Genomic DNA, 13802 nt, shown 5'->3' with positions numbered 1-13802 from the left:
TTTATGTTAATCAATATTGTATGCTCATAATTTTTTATAATAAATATTGTATTCCCGTAATTTTTTAAAATAAATATTGTATTCCCATAATTTGCTGTAATAAATAGTGTAAACACATAATTTTTTTTATCTCCTTTATTAAAAAATAGTGAATAGTCGATAGCGCCACGCGCCTTATGGATGTAATATATATATATATATATATATATATATATATATATATATATATATATATATATATATATATATATATATATATATATATATATATATATATATATAAGTGTGTGTGTGTGCATATATATATATATATATATATATATATATATATATATATATATATATATATGTGTGTGTGTGTGTGTGTGTGTGTGTGTGCATATATATATACATGTGTGTGTGTGTGTGTATGTATACATAAAATAATTCTAGGCATTACAATCCATCCTTTAGTGTCAATTTATTAAGAATTTTTCTACGGTAACCAAGTTTGTGCAAACACAGCTATGGATTATATCAGTGATGGTGCTTATACAAGGTCCAGAGGTCCGGTAAATACTACAAGTAAACAAAGAGCATGAGAATAGTTTCTGCCTGTACCTCCTCCGTTTCCACCGTTACATATTTGTTTTTCACAAAAAGGGAAGTTCCGAATGGATACACCCGTCTGAAAAGTGGTTCATTCAATCAGTCGTTGCATATGCAAAATATTAAAGGACCGATAACCAAAGGTATTTCAGTTTATGTTTGAGTCATTACGCACTTGAACCGGATGTGTTAACTTACTATCTCTCTGTGCTGTTCATGAAAGTTTCATTGTAAATAGAATATTTCTTTTCAATACGTGGTTATATTTTCAAGACAAAACGTCGATTCTTTTGAATATTATTGTACATAGTGGGTGTAATTAGTCAAGCTATAGGTCAGTTCAATACATCCCAAAGGTTACACAGGCTACACCCTTCTTATTCATTTCATCTCTGTGGGAAATCATAAATGGGGAAGAGAGGTCAAATGTATCGCAGTATCGACTAACATTCAACCATAATTTCAACGGAAAAGGGGCGATATATTTGGAGCGAAAATTTAGTCTCAAATCGAAACAAAAATTCATCTTTAAGAGAAACAGCTTATCTCAAACAATATATCTTCTATCCTTTCTAAATGAATACATGCAGTAGCCACACATAGTAAAATAGTTATATTTTCCAGTCGGAAAAAGGTAAATATACGTATTTTATTTTCATATAAAAATGAAATGCGATAGCTGTGCACACTGCAGCTTCTAACAATTGTTCCACATGCAACAATGTTAGTAATTTGATGATGATGTCGAACAGGATTAGATGTGAAAGTGAAAGAGCAGAGGAACATATTTAGGACGATGCGAAGGGCTCCTGTCCATCAATCCGATTTCTTTTTTTTTTTTTCTTAATAATAATAATAATAATAATAATAATAATACAATTGATAATAATAATATGATGATGATAATAATAATAATAATAATAATGATAATAATAATAATACAATTGATAATAATAATAATAGTAATAAATCAGTAATATTGATAATATAATAAGATGGTGTAATTGCGATTTGATGAGTTTGTCCCACAGGTTTTTAAAAGTCTGAAACAGTGCCACGATTGATGTACACTTTCTCTTTTGAGACTGGTCTTGTAACGTTTATTAACCATAACAGTGGTTATTGTTTATACTAATTGAGGAGGCACGTGCGAACGCATTAAAAAAATCGAGAATATGGAAAACAAATATATTGATCACAATAATATATCATGGGTATGGTGAGACAACGTGTTCAAGTTTATAAGATTACTAGTTCTCTCAAACAGAGACACATTATTGAGCCAACAAGATTTTCAAGATTGTATTGTAATTCATGACCGCTCTGGGAAATGTGACTATAAACAAATATGAATAAGAAAGTTTAAAAAAAATGAATGAGGTATGAAAATTGAAATAAAAAATTTTATAAAAAAAATATTTAAGAAATATGAGTGCAATAAATTGTGAACAAGTCCTTGTTGTTGTTGTTGTTGTTGTTGTTGTGTGCTTGTAACTGTGGTGGTAGACTATGGGAATTAACTCCTCCGATCATAGCCGCAAACGAGCGGTTTCATTCCCAGTCAAATGGAAGCATGAAATCAGATCAAGCTTCGATTGACGTGGGTTATATGTGCTGTCATTGGACACGTGGAAGTAAATATCACAATGTAGATAACGTGGTGATTGGTATATGTGTTTAACCGTCCTATATAAGGCAACTCACAATTCGGCTTCGGAACCATTCAGCAGGCACAATGGGGAAGATATTTTGTAAACTGTGGCAATCAGAAGAAGTGAAAATATTGATATTTGGACTCGATGCGGCAGGAAAGACGACTTCATTATATCAACTGAAATTGGGTGAGGTTGTGACGACTATTCCTACGATTGGTTTCAACGTTGAAAGCATTGATTATAAAAATGTAAAGATCACAGCATGGGATGTTGGGGGTAGGGACAAAATACGTCCCCTATATCGCCATTATTTCGCACATACTGATGCATTTTTGTTTGTTTTCGACAGTAATGACAGAGAGCGATTTGCAGAAGCGCTAGAGGAGTTTACGAGATTTGTCAATGAGGACGAATTAAGAGACTGCGTGATTTTAGCGATAGCTAACAAACAAGATTTACCCAACGCCATGACAGTGGATGACATTGAGGCAAAGATAAAGGAAAAGAAAATTATACAAACACAGACGTGGAAAGTGTTTCCTGCTGTTGCCACAACTGGGGATGGACTGTATGAGGCACTGGATTGGCTAAAAGATCAGATAGCCCTCAAGAAAACAAGAGGGTACTTCAAGAATAGTGAAAAAGACACAACTGTCGAGAAAGATCAAAAAGCTGTTCAAAATTTCAGCTCCAAATTTGAACATTTCAAAGAATCTTTATTGAAAGTTAAAAGCTTATTTTGGTAATTAACAAAATCGGATTGTACACAATGGTGACCATTTATACTTAGCTTGTTTGGACGGCGGTTTTAAATATTATGCCGAACCCAGAAGCTTGGATATATCTTGATTACATGTTATTTACAGAATATGAAGGGTCGCATGCTAGTCTCAAAAGGATGAAAGGAAAGCCTTTCATATGAACCCTCCACAGCTACCGGAACATCTTTGCTTGCTTGGAACATTCGAATTTCATTCACCGGAGTAGTTGAATTTTCTTGCATATTTTCAGTTCAACATACTATGTCATGTTTATCTTGTAATTTAAAGGAAAAACTGGCAAGTTAACAAATGGATTTGTGTACAAGACATCCGTGTATCGGTTTATATCATCAGTGGCAGATTTGCCATTAGGCAGACAATTATGCAGCTGTCTAGGGTGACAAAATTCAGTGGGCGGCAGATTGGAAAATATGAAAATCTAGCTTAGCTAAAAGAATTATTTGTTTTGTAAAAACTAATTGAAAGAAAAGACAAAACGTGTTCTTAATTTTTGAGATTATTGAAAGGCTCCAAGGACTTTAAAGGCTTTGGTTTGGGCGTGGGTGGGGCGTCAATTCTGATAAGTGCCATGGGGCGACAAAATCTTAAATCTGTCACTGCATACCGTATGTAATAGGCAAGAAGATACACCTGTAGAGAAGGGCCGGATTAAGACTTTGGGGTCCCGGGGCACTTCAGATGCGGGTGGGATGGTGGCCTTGTACATCTACAAATACACCCTGAAAGCAGTCCTTGATCTGTCCTGTACACATGTATAGCTATATTAGACCAACAGGTTGGACAGATATATGGTTTATTTAAGCGCATGTAATTTTATACAGAGCAACCTGAGGGGGTTGGGAGCTGGGCACGTGTCCCATGTGCTCCATACTTAATCCGAGCATGACGCAAAGGTCTATAATTTCACTGGTTTAAAGGCTTTGTTTTGGGCGGGGTGGGTGGGGGGATAATAAATCCATCCCATCATGCCATTTATAAAATTCCATAAGAAAAAAACCTACGAACAACTCGGAACATAGTATCATTTCTAGGCATGAGCGTTAAAATCCAACCAATATCTTTATAATGTAATATTCATGGTAGCCACGGCAGGTGTATTATGAAGATGTTATAGCGTTAATGTAGGTGCAATATAATGAATATATTTTTACCTGTATATTTGTATTTTATGTATCTAACATTGCATTTTGATTATGTTAAATATATAAATATATGTAGTTTTTATAAATCTGGTGATATTTAGTTATTGTTATAAAGATTTAATTTTTCATCACTCATTGTATTTCTCTTAGTAAAATGTTTCGCTAGACAAGTATATCTCTACTAAAAAGACGCATCTTTTTCCCTGTACATCTTGATGTAGTCTGTTTTGTCATTTACTGTTGATCACATTTACTTAAAAGTACGTCACACGAAATACAATTTTGAACACAAATTATCCTTTCACGTTCACATTGTGATGAAGTTGTAGATTCTTGCCTTACGAAAAATTTGTATAATACCTTCAGTTCAATCTTTCTCGTAAACCACCTCTCTCCCACACACACAGTCGTGAAGTGTATTGAAACCATTTTCCACAATATCCGAAAAATATCCACCGTACCTATTTCAAACTGTGAACGAGCCAGGACCAAGAGATTTCTCGTACGACCATCCTCTGTTCTTATTACATCATCATGGTACGTCTTCTACAAATGTAGGGTCAGGTAGGAAGCATACTAAATGGCATTGTCCTTATACTGTCAGTAAATAGCAAATAGCAATCATCTTCTGATACTCCAGGATTTACCTCATGTACTTTTTACTGTCCCGTTTATATTGCACTGTTGAAAATTGAATTCATTTTGAGGACAAATAGTCAGTACCTTAAAAAGCGAACCACGCGTTTAACTTCTCTTGCAATTCGACTGCAAGAACAAACTTAAAGACCTAATAATGTTTCCTACCTTAAATATTCTCAGCATGTTGTTTAATGTTTTTTAATTTCATGGTGTTTGTTTTTGTAATCATATCATTATATGTTTTTTTATCTTATAGATGTTGTCTAATGTTGTAAAGCGCTTAGAGCTTCTGAAGATTAGGCGCTATACAAAGTCCTCATTATTATTATTATTGTTTAATTTTCACAAAAAATATTGGATTTCTTTTAGCGAAGAAGCAAATGAGATTTATCATTTGATGGATGTCTTGTTTTAATCATATCTAAATAAAGCGCTAATAGCTCTGAACAAATACACGAATGCCTACCTTAATTAATATGTATGCAACCAATCATCAAATACATCCCTGTATGTCAATTATTACGTCCAACCATTTGCCCCACCCATCTCTCTCTCTCTCTCTCTCTCTCAGTTGTCAGAGCGGTAATTTGTTGAAATTATCAAGTCCAACGGACATTAACAGCAGCGTGTACGCAATAATGCAGTTATTATTTAAATAAATTAATGAAAGGTTTTATTCAACTTTCATATCAAACAGTATCAAGCAGTGTTTTCATAATGATCCTCTTGCGATCTTTAAGAGACTATTTTTAACCTCATTGAGGGAATTGGCTTATAGGACTAAAAGCAAGTATCAATTTCCATCAGGGACTATTATCATATCTCCTTTTAAGTCGAATACCAGATAATTTTATCCGTATATTATATTAGGGAAACTGGACAAAGTTTTATTCTTCCAGCGATGTCAAGCTACGTCGTTAACGTTTTGACTTTGGGTTTACATAGTTTAATTTTGTACGCATTAGTGATGATAATATTGTACATACAACATTTACAGACATTGCACATTAATTATTATCTTCTTACGTATTTGATAATGAGTATTGTAATTGTTATCATGGATCTCTTGTTAAAAATGAAGATTGTGAAAGTTATAATAACGATTTCACATACCTACCTACCTACCTACCAACCCCCCCCCCATACATACATACATACATACATACATACATACATACATACTACTATTAACGATAGGAGACTAATAATTACTTTAACTAGATTGTATTGTGTTAAAAAAATTATTTATACTTGGAATTTAAAATTGTAAATTTTTAACAACAATTTCACGTGAATAAATATAATAACAGAATACACCGTAATGTTTGTCAACGATAATGGGGGAAATTCATCGTGTTGTAGAGTAAAAATAGAAAATTATCGAAAAAAGTTTACAGTATGTTATGATGTTACCAATTTTAGTACAAATTTAGTTGTAATCATGGAGGAATTGTAAGATGAAAAACCGTCAGTTTTGTTGGATTTTGACCTATGAACTCGAATATCTAATTATGACAGACATAGATCAAGTTTCTTAAGTTTCGCATCGGTACATTTAACAATATGAAATAAATAAATAAATAAATAAATAAATGAGAAAGATATAAAGCACTACGACGATATAAGTAGCGGAACTTTGTTAATATGATAACTGCACGTAAATATTGTTTCGAACACAAAAAAACCCCCAAAATCTTCCTGAACAATTAAAAAAGCACGCTGATTAGGTGACCACATGTGAGTGTCCTCACTGCATCAAAAGTAAACAATCACACTTGTTGAAAATCTGAGAGGAACATTTCAAAGACAGAGAATTTGTCCACGTTTTCAAAATTTTTTACAGGGTAAAAACAAAAAACTTAGACAATTTAGAAATACAGACACATAGTCTGGTGGATAAGAAATACTTGTTAATATTTCCGAAGTCTCGTACAATAACACATCACCAGATTAAATGATAATCGGTCGATATTTGTTGAGGCGTAAATGTTACCTAATCATACCCAAAGTAAATAAAGTACAAAAGGCAACCATGATCAAGGAGTTCTTATATTTCCATTTGTCCTCTTATAAGTCGTCATTTCAGAGGAATCAATGATTGATTGCAGATATCACTTAGTTTTCTTTCTTGAGTCTTTTCACCAAAAGTATCAAGAAAAAACCAGTCCACCCATAACAGTCGCTATGCAGCAAAGCACAGTTAACTATACTGACGTATGTTTTCAACGAAAACAGGCCGCAAAAAATTATATAGTTAAAAAAATATTTATATATTTAAATATTGCCAGAAAAAAAAACTGCATGCACAAACGTGCAAGAGCTAAATAGTAATACAAAACAAGAATATTATTGGTACTTTAGCAACATTTTCTAAAAGTACTTTAGAAAAAAAATATTTTAAGTTTACAAAAGTATCAATAGTCCATGAGCACTTTGTATTTCCAGTGAATAAATAATTGGAATCAATGAATTCCAGCACAAATGAAATATCGGATTAAACAATGATTTTGCCTCAAAATCTTATAGCATGAATGAATACTTTCTAGAAAAAAAGCAAGATTAAATAGTCCTCTACATTACCTCTCTCACAATTAACATTTTCTATAACAAAAATCTATTACCTAATGGAAAATTTCATTCTAGAAGGTTCCCAATATTTACAGGATAAAATCTTAGTTATAATAAAAATGTCTATTGCTAGCATTATAATAAAGAACATAGTAAACACAATGTCACATTGAGTCAGGCAAAGATAATAATCTTAATAAGTAACCCATAATCATAGAGAAAAGAATGGCTATGTATTAGTTGTTTACAGAAATCAACGATTGAGATCAGGTTTGATTTTGGACAAGGTCAAGTCCAAAACACAATTATCCATAGCATATAATGAATAGAAAAAGCTAACTAACAAACAATGCAAATTAAATATCCACAACACATGAGAGAGCTATTTTATCTAATGCAATTATCTCTTACTTACGATCTTCATGTCTAAAAGGTTTTGTTGTTTTGAGTGTGTGTTTATCATCTACAGTTTGCACATACCAGCATTTACGGTATATTTTTGGTAATTACATCTTCCTTTAGTTTCCGGGTAACTTGGTAGTGGTGAAGTAGGTGTAGAAGTACTTTAAAATAGTATCAGTAGCATCGTTCTGGAGAAACCAAAATAAATAAAATATCACAGTTCTCCCCACAGCTAATATATACTTCACAAAGTTTTAACGAAGACAGAAGGAAAGGACACCTTAACCAGTCCATTAAGCTGTGGATCATTGCAGACATTGCTAGAGGCTGCCCAAGTAAGGAATCATGCATCAAATCAAAACATTGCTAACAGTCTGAAACACAGAGATTCACCACATTTTCTACCACATGAAATGCAAGAGGCTGTTTGCCACGAAGAGAGGCTTAGAGAATCATAAACGAAAAGGAGAAGCAAGTCTTAGTGATACAACTGGAACTAGTGGCTCTGCTATTAAAATACCAAGCTGGAGATCTTCATCAGAGTCAAGGATGTATGAGCAAAAATGAGTCCATATTTTGACAAAAGGCAAATGCCACAATTGAATATCAACCCATAAAATATTAATCAAGACCTCACATCAAAGAGGTAATGAAAGGCCTTTCAAGTGTGCAGCTAGCAATGGTGATTCAAAGATAATAGTCGGGTCATATTTTCTGCCGAAATATAACCCGTATGGCGATATGACAATCGGATTAAAATCTCGATCTGAAATATAACACGTGTGGAGATATGACAGTTGGATTAAAATCTCGATCTGAAATATAACCCGTATGGCGGTATGACAATCGGAGTAAAATCTCGATCAGAAATATAACCCGTATGGCGGTATGACAGTCGAATCAAAATCTCGATCTGAAATAAAACCCGTATGGAGATATGACAATCGGATTAAAATCTCGATCTGAAATATAACCCGTATGGAGATATGACAATCGGATTAAAATATATATCTGCAACAATATGCGTACTGAGATCTTGCAATCGGATTAAAATCGAGATCTATTTATAAAAAGTTTATCAGATCTACGTATTGTAGGTTGATCTCGATTTTATACAGATTGTTGATTAGCCTGATCCACCGTGAAACAGCTTTGATGTATTTATAACAATCCATGAGAGATAACTCCTCCGATCTTAATTGCGTCAGATCTTCAACTGACGTCGTTTCAGGACAGACGTACTAATTGTATGGAAAAATGGGAACCAGCCTGGAAATGGGTGAACATAAAATAGAATATACATGGATTAGCCTGGCCAGGATCGGTTAATAATGCAAGCTATGTTGTAGGAAAAATAATCTTTTGAGAGCTCATCCTAATTGTGAGTGAAACAAAAATTGAGACATTGTTTTATTGATGGAATATCAGTACTTTAACCGTCTTGGATTTGTTGTTGTGGGGTTTTAACGCCATATTTCAGCGCAAGATAGGCAATATATGGCGGACAGTATAAATGGCGGAGGAAGAACCCGGGAAAACCCCCGGAAAAAACCCACCGACCCACGAGAAGCTACAGGCAAGCTTGCTCACATAACCCCATTAGGCGAATCCAAGACTCGAACCCACGCAGACAGAGGTGAGATGGCAGTGATCCGCAACGGTGAGCGCTTTATACACTCAGCCACTCGGGGTCCCGTCTTGCGTTTGGAACACTCATTACTAAAATTAGCACCCGCCTCTTTGGTGCGGAATTGAAAGCACACTTTTCAAATACATGCAGGTCCAGAAAATGCCGCGGCTCATCCATTTCTTTACACAGAAGCTGACATCCAGGTTTCATCTATACTGATAAATACAGGTTTGATCATGACCACTCAGAAATTTTAAGTTATTGAATTTTTAATATCATGGTGTTTCCGTAGGTTTACTAGGGGAACTGAATTAGTACCGTGAGTCCTTTAAATACTGCTGTCAGTGGACTCGTGGAGTAAATAACATAAAGTTTACATTGTGGAGTTTGCATGTAGCGTTCAGTATTAAACGTACAATAGGTGACCCACATATCTGTGAAAGCACATTGAATGCAACAAGGAAGATACTCTGCAAACCACGAGGACCAGAACAAGTGAAACTATATACAGTTTTGGGCTTGATGCATTCGGGAAGACAATGGTTTTATATCAGCTAAAATTGGCATGGCTGTGACCACATTTCCAAAAAATGGATTCAATGTGGAAACGATTAATTATAACAACATGAACATAACTGCGTGGGATATAGCATGTCGGGACATTGTATAGACTTTTATTCTACCCCTATACAGATGGATCTGCATTAATTTTAGATAGCACAGACTGAGTTCGATTTAGGGAGGCTGTTGATGAATTGAAAACATTTGTCAATGAAGACGAATTGAGAGATAACGTGATCTTCGTCATTGCTAACAAATAAGATTTACCCAACGCCATGGCTGTGGAAGCAATTCAGTCAAAGATGGAGGAATACCAAATTATACAAAGTGTGGAAAGTTTTTCCGGCGGTTGCAACGACTGGGGTGGGGCTGGACGAGGCACTGGACTGATTAAAAGATCAGTTAACCCTCAAGAAAAGACAATGTTGCGTCTGGAAAAAGAAGGAAACAGTTTCGAAAACTGTCAAAAACAACGAAAAGGCGCATATAAATTACAGCTCAAAGTTTGAATATTTCAAAAAAATATTTATTAAAAGCGAAAAGCTTATTTTGGTGAATTAGCAAATCTTATTTTACCAACAATCAGGATCTAGGTCCCGCTTTTTAAAACACTAGTCAAACATAAATACATTAAAGAGAGGTATACAGTCAAAGATATTGTGGATATATGCAAAGTATGGTGATGGATTTTATATTCATTATTTCAACAAGTCCGATGGAAGCGTAATTGTCTTTAAACTTAAGCTAGCTTCTGAACAAAGGTAAATATATTTATTCTAGTGACATGCTGGATTTCGTAGGTTAAGAATGATCTAATTTCTACTAATGTCTTGATTTTGAAGTGATCTTTCAAGTTTATCGATCGCAATTCAATCCAAATCAAAGGATGATAGCCAACAGAGATTTTTATATATTTATTTAATATTTTATCATGCATGAGAGGTTATATTCTGTGCAGTATTTTATTATGTATGGTATACGTGAGAAATTTATTTTTTGGTAAAATAATGAAAAATGATTTGTTTTTGTGTATGTTCTTTAATATCACCTTTTTATTGCGCGAATCTCTGCATATTTTCTTGTTGTATTGTTACATTGAAACGATTCTGAAAGTGGCCTTATTGTTTAATGTATGTATGTATGCATGTATGTATATATGTTTGTGTGTGTGTGTGTGTGTGTTTACGCACGCATGCATGCAGGCAAGCAGGCAGGTAGGTAGGTAGATAGTTAGGTGTGTATGTACGTACGTGGCTGTATTTCTAAATTGTTTAAGTTTTCGGTTTTTACTATATATGAAATTTTGAAAACTTGGACAAATTGTCTATATTTTAAATGTCCCTCTTTCAGATTTTCAACAAAATGTGATTGTTTATTTTTAGTGCAGTGAGGAGACACACACGTGGTCACCTAATCAACGGCATTTTTAGCCGTTTAGGGAGGATTTTTGTGTATTTCGAAAAAATGTTTACATTGAATTATCATATTGATTCCGCTACTTGTATCGTCGTTGCGCTCTGTATCTTTCTTTATCTCATTTATTTATTTATTTATTTATTTATTTCATACTGTTAAATGTACCGATGCGAAACTTAAGAACCTTTTGTGCAATCACAGCTATGGATTATATCAGTGATGGTGCTTATACAAGGTCTAGAGGTCCGGTAAATACTACAAGTAAACAAAGAGCCTGAGAATAGTTTCTGCCTGTACCTCCTCCGTTTCCACCGTTACATATTTGTATTTCACGAAAAGGGAAGTTCCGAATGGATACACCCGTCTGAAAAGTGGTTCATTCAGTCAGTCGTTGCATATGCAAAATATTAAAGGACCGATAACCAAAGGTATTTCAGTTTATGTTTGAGTCATTATGCACTTGAACCGAATGTATTAAGTCTCTCTCTCTCTCTCTCTCTCTCTCTCTCTCTCTGCTGTTCATGAAAGTTTCACTATAAATAGAACATTTCTTTTCAATACGTGGTTATATTTTCTAGAGAAAACGTCGATTCTTTTGAATATTATTGTACATAGTGGGTGTAATTAGTCAAGCTATAGGTCAGTTCAATACATCCCAATGGTTACACAGGCTACACCCTTCTTATTTATTTCATCTCTGTGGGAAATCATAAATGGGGAAGAGAGGTCAAATCTATCGCAGTATCGACTAACATTCAATCATAATTTCAACGGAAAAGGGGCGATATATTTGGAGCGAAAATTCAGTCTCAAATCGAAACAAAAATTCATCTAAAAGAGAAACGGCTTATCTCAAACAATATATCTTCTATCCTTTCTAAATGAATACATGCAGTAGCCACACATGGTAAAATAATTATATTTTCCAGTCGGAAAAAGGTAAATATACGTATTTTATTTTCATATAAAAATGAAATGCGATAGCTGTGCACACTGTAACTTCTAACAATTGTTCCACATGCAACGATGTCAATAATTTGATGATGATGCCAAACAGGATTAGATGTGAAGGTGAAAGAGCAGAGGAACATATTTAGGACGATGCGAAGGGCGCCTGCCCATCAATCCCATTTCTGTTTTTGTTTCTTTCTTGATAGTAATAATAATAATAATAATAATAAATCAGTAATATTGATAATATAATAAGATGGTTTAATTGCGATTTGATGAGTTTGTCCCACAGGTTTTTAAAAGTCTGAAACAGTGTCATGATTGATGTACACTTTCTGTTTTTAGACTGGCCTTGTAACGTTTATTAACCATAACAGTAGTTATTGTTTATACTGACTGAGGAGGCACGTGCGAACGCACTAAAAAAATCGAGAATATGGAAAACAAACATATTGATCATAATAATATATCATGGGTATGGTGAGACAACGTATTCAAGTTTATAAGATTACTAGTTTTCTCAAACAGAGACACATTATTGAGCCAACAAGATTTGCAAGATTGCATTGTAATTCATGACCGCTCTGGGAAATGTGACTATAAACAAATATGAATAAGAAAGTTTAAAAAAATGAATGAGGTATGAAAATTGAAATAAAATTTTTTTATAAAAAATATATTTCAGAAATATGAGTGCAATAAGTTATGAACAAGTCCTTGTTGTTGTTGTTGTGTGTGCTGTATATTTGGGATGCTTGTAACTGTGGTGGTAGACTATGGGAAGTAACTCCTCCGGTCATAGCCGTAAACGAGCGGTTTCATTCCCAGTCACACTGAAGCATGAAATCAGATCAAGCTTCGATTGACGTGGGTTATATGTGCTGTCATAGGACACGTGGAAGTAAATATCACAATGTAGATAACGTGGTGATTGGTATATGTGTTTAACCGTCTTATATGGTATCACGGTACCAATTGTTTTTCCATATACCTCAATGCTAATGTTTTGTGAAATAAATATACTTTCTGTCCTACTTGGGCATGCATGTCACAAGCTGTCATATAGAACAATGCTAGATTGTCAATTTGACAATGACATAACCAGGTACTCCATTGGATTTAAGAGAGATAACTCTACTGGAACTAGACAGGGGTAAGAGTTATCTAGTCACAACAAGCACATTTTCAGCCATGTGTACCATATTTTAAAAAAATCATAAAAAATGCAAAATATGATCTAGATAGAAATTAACACAAACTCACATGTTGCCAAGAGGCTCAACTTTTTTTTAAGCCAAACAGAAAGTACAAGTCTTACATAATGCACCAATCACAGCTAGTTTTGTTCTTTAATTCTGAATACAATGTTCCATACACCTTAAGCTCCGCCCACCTGGACTTGCGCAATTGGTACCGTTATACCATATAAGGCAACTCACTTCAGCTAAGGTACCATTCAGCAGGCACA

General features: G+C 34.1%; 1 pseudogene; it reads left to right on the top strand.

Moving 5' to 3' along the window:
• Nucleotides 1-2177: 2177 nt before the first annotated feature.
• On the top strand, nucleotides 2178-6400 carry LOC149808163 (uncharacterized; annotated as a pseudogene).
• The last annotated feature ends 7402 nt before the right edge of the window (nucleotides 6401-13802 follow it).

This window comes from Sinohyriopsis cumingii, chromosome 1 (genome assembly GCF_028554795.1).
Source record: "Sinohyriopsis cumingii isolate HCF-2022 chromosome 1, ASM2855479v2, whole genome shotgun sequence".
NCBI classification, from domain to species: Eukaryota; Metazoa; Mollusca; class Bivalvia; order Unionida; family Unionidae; genus Sinohyriopsis; species Sinohyriopsis cumingii.
This window is presented reverse-complemented; position numbering and strand designations above follow the sequence as displayed.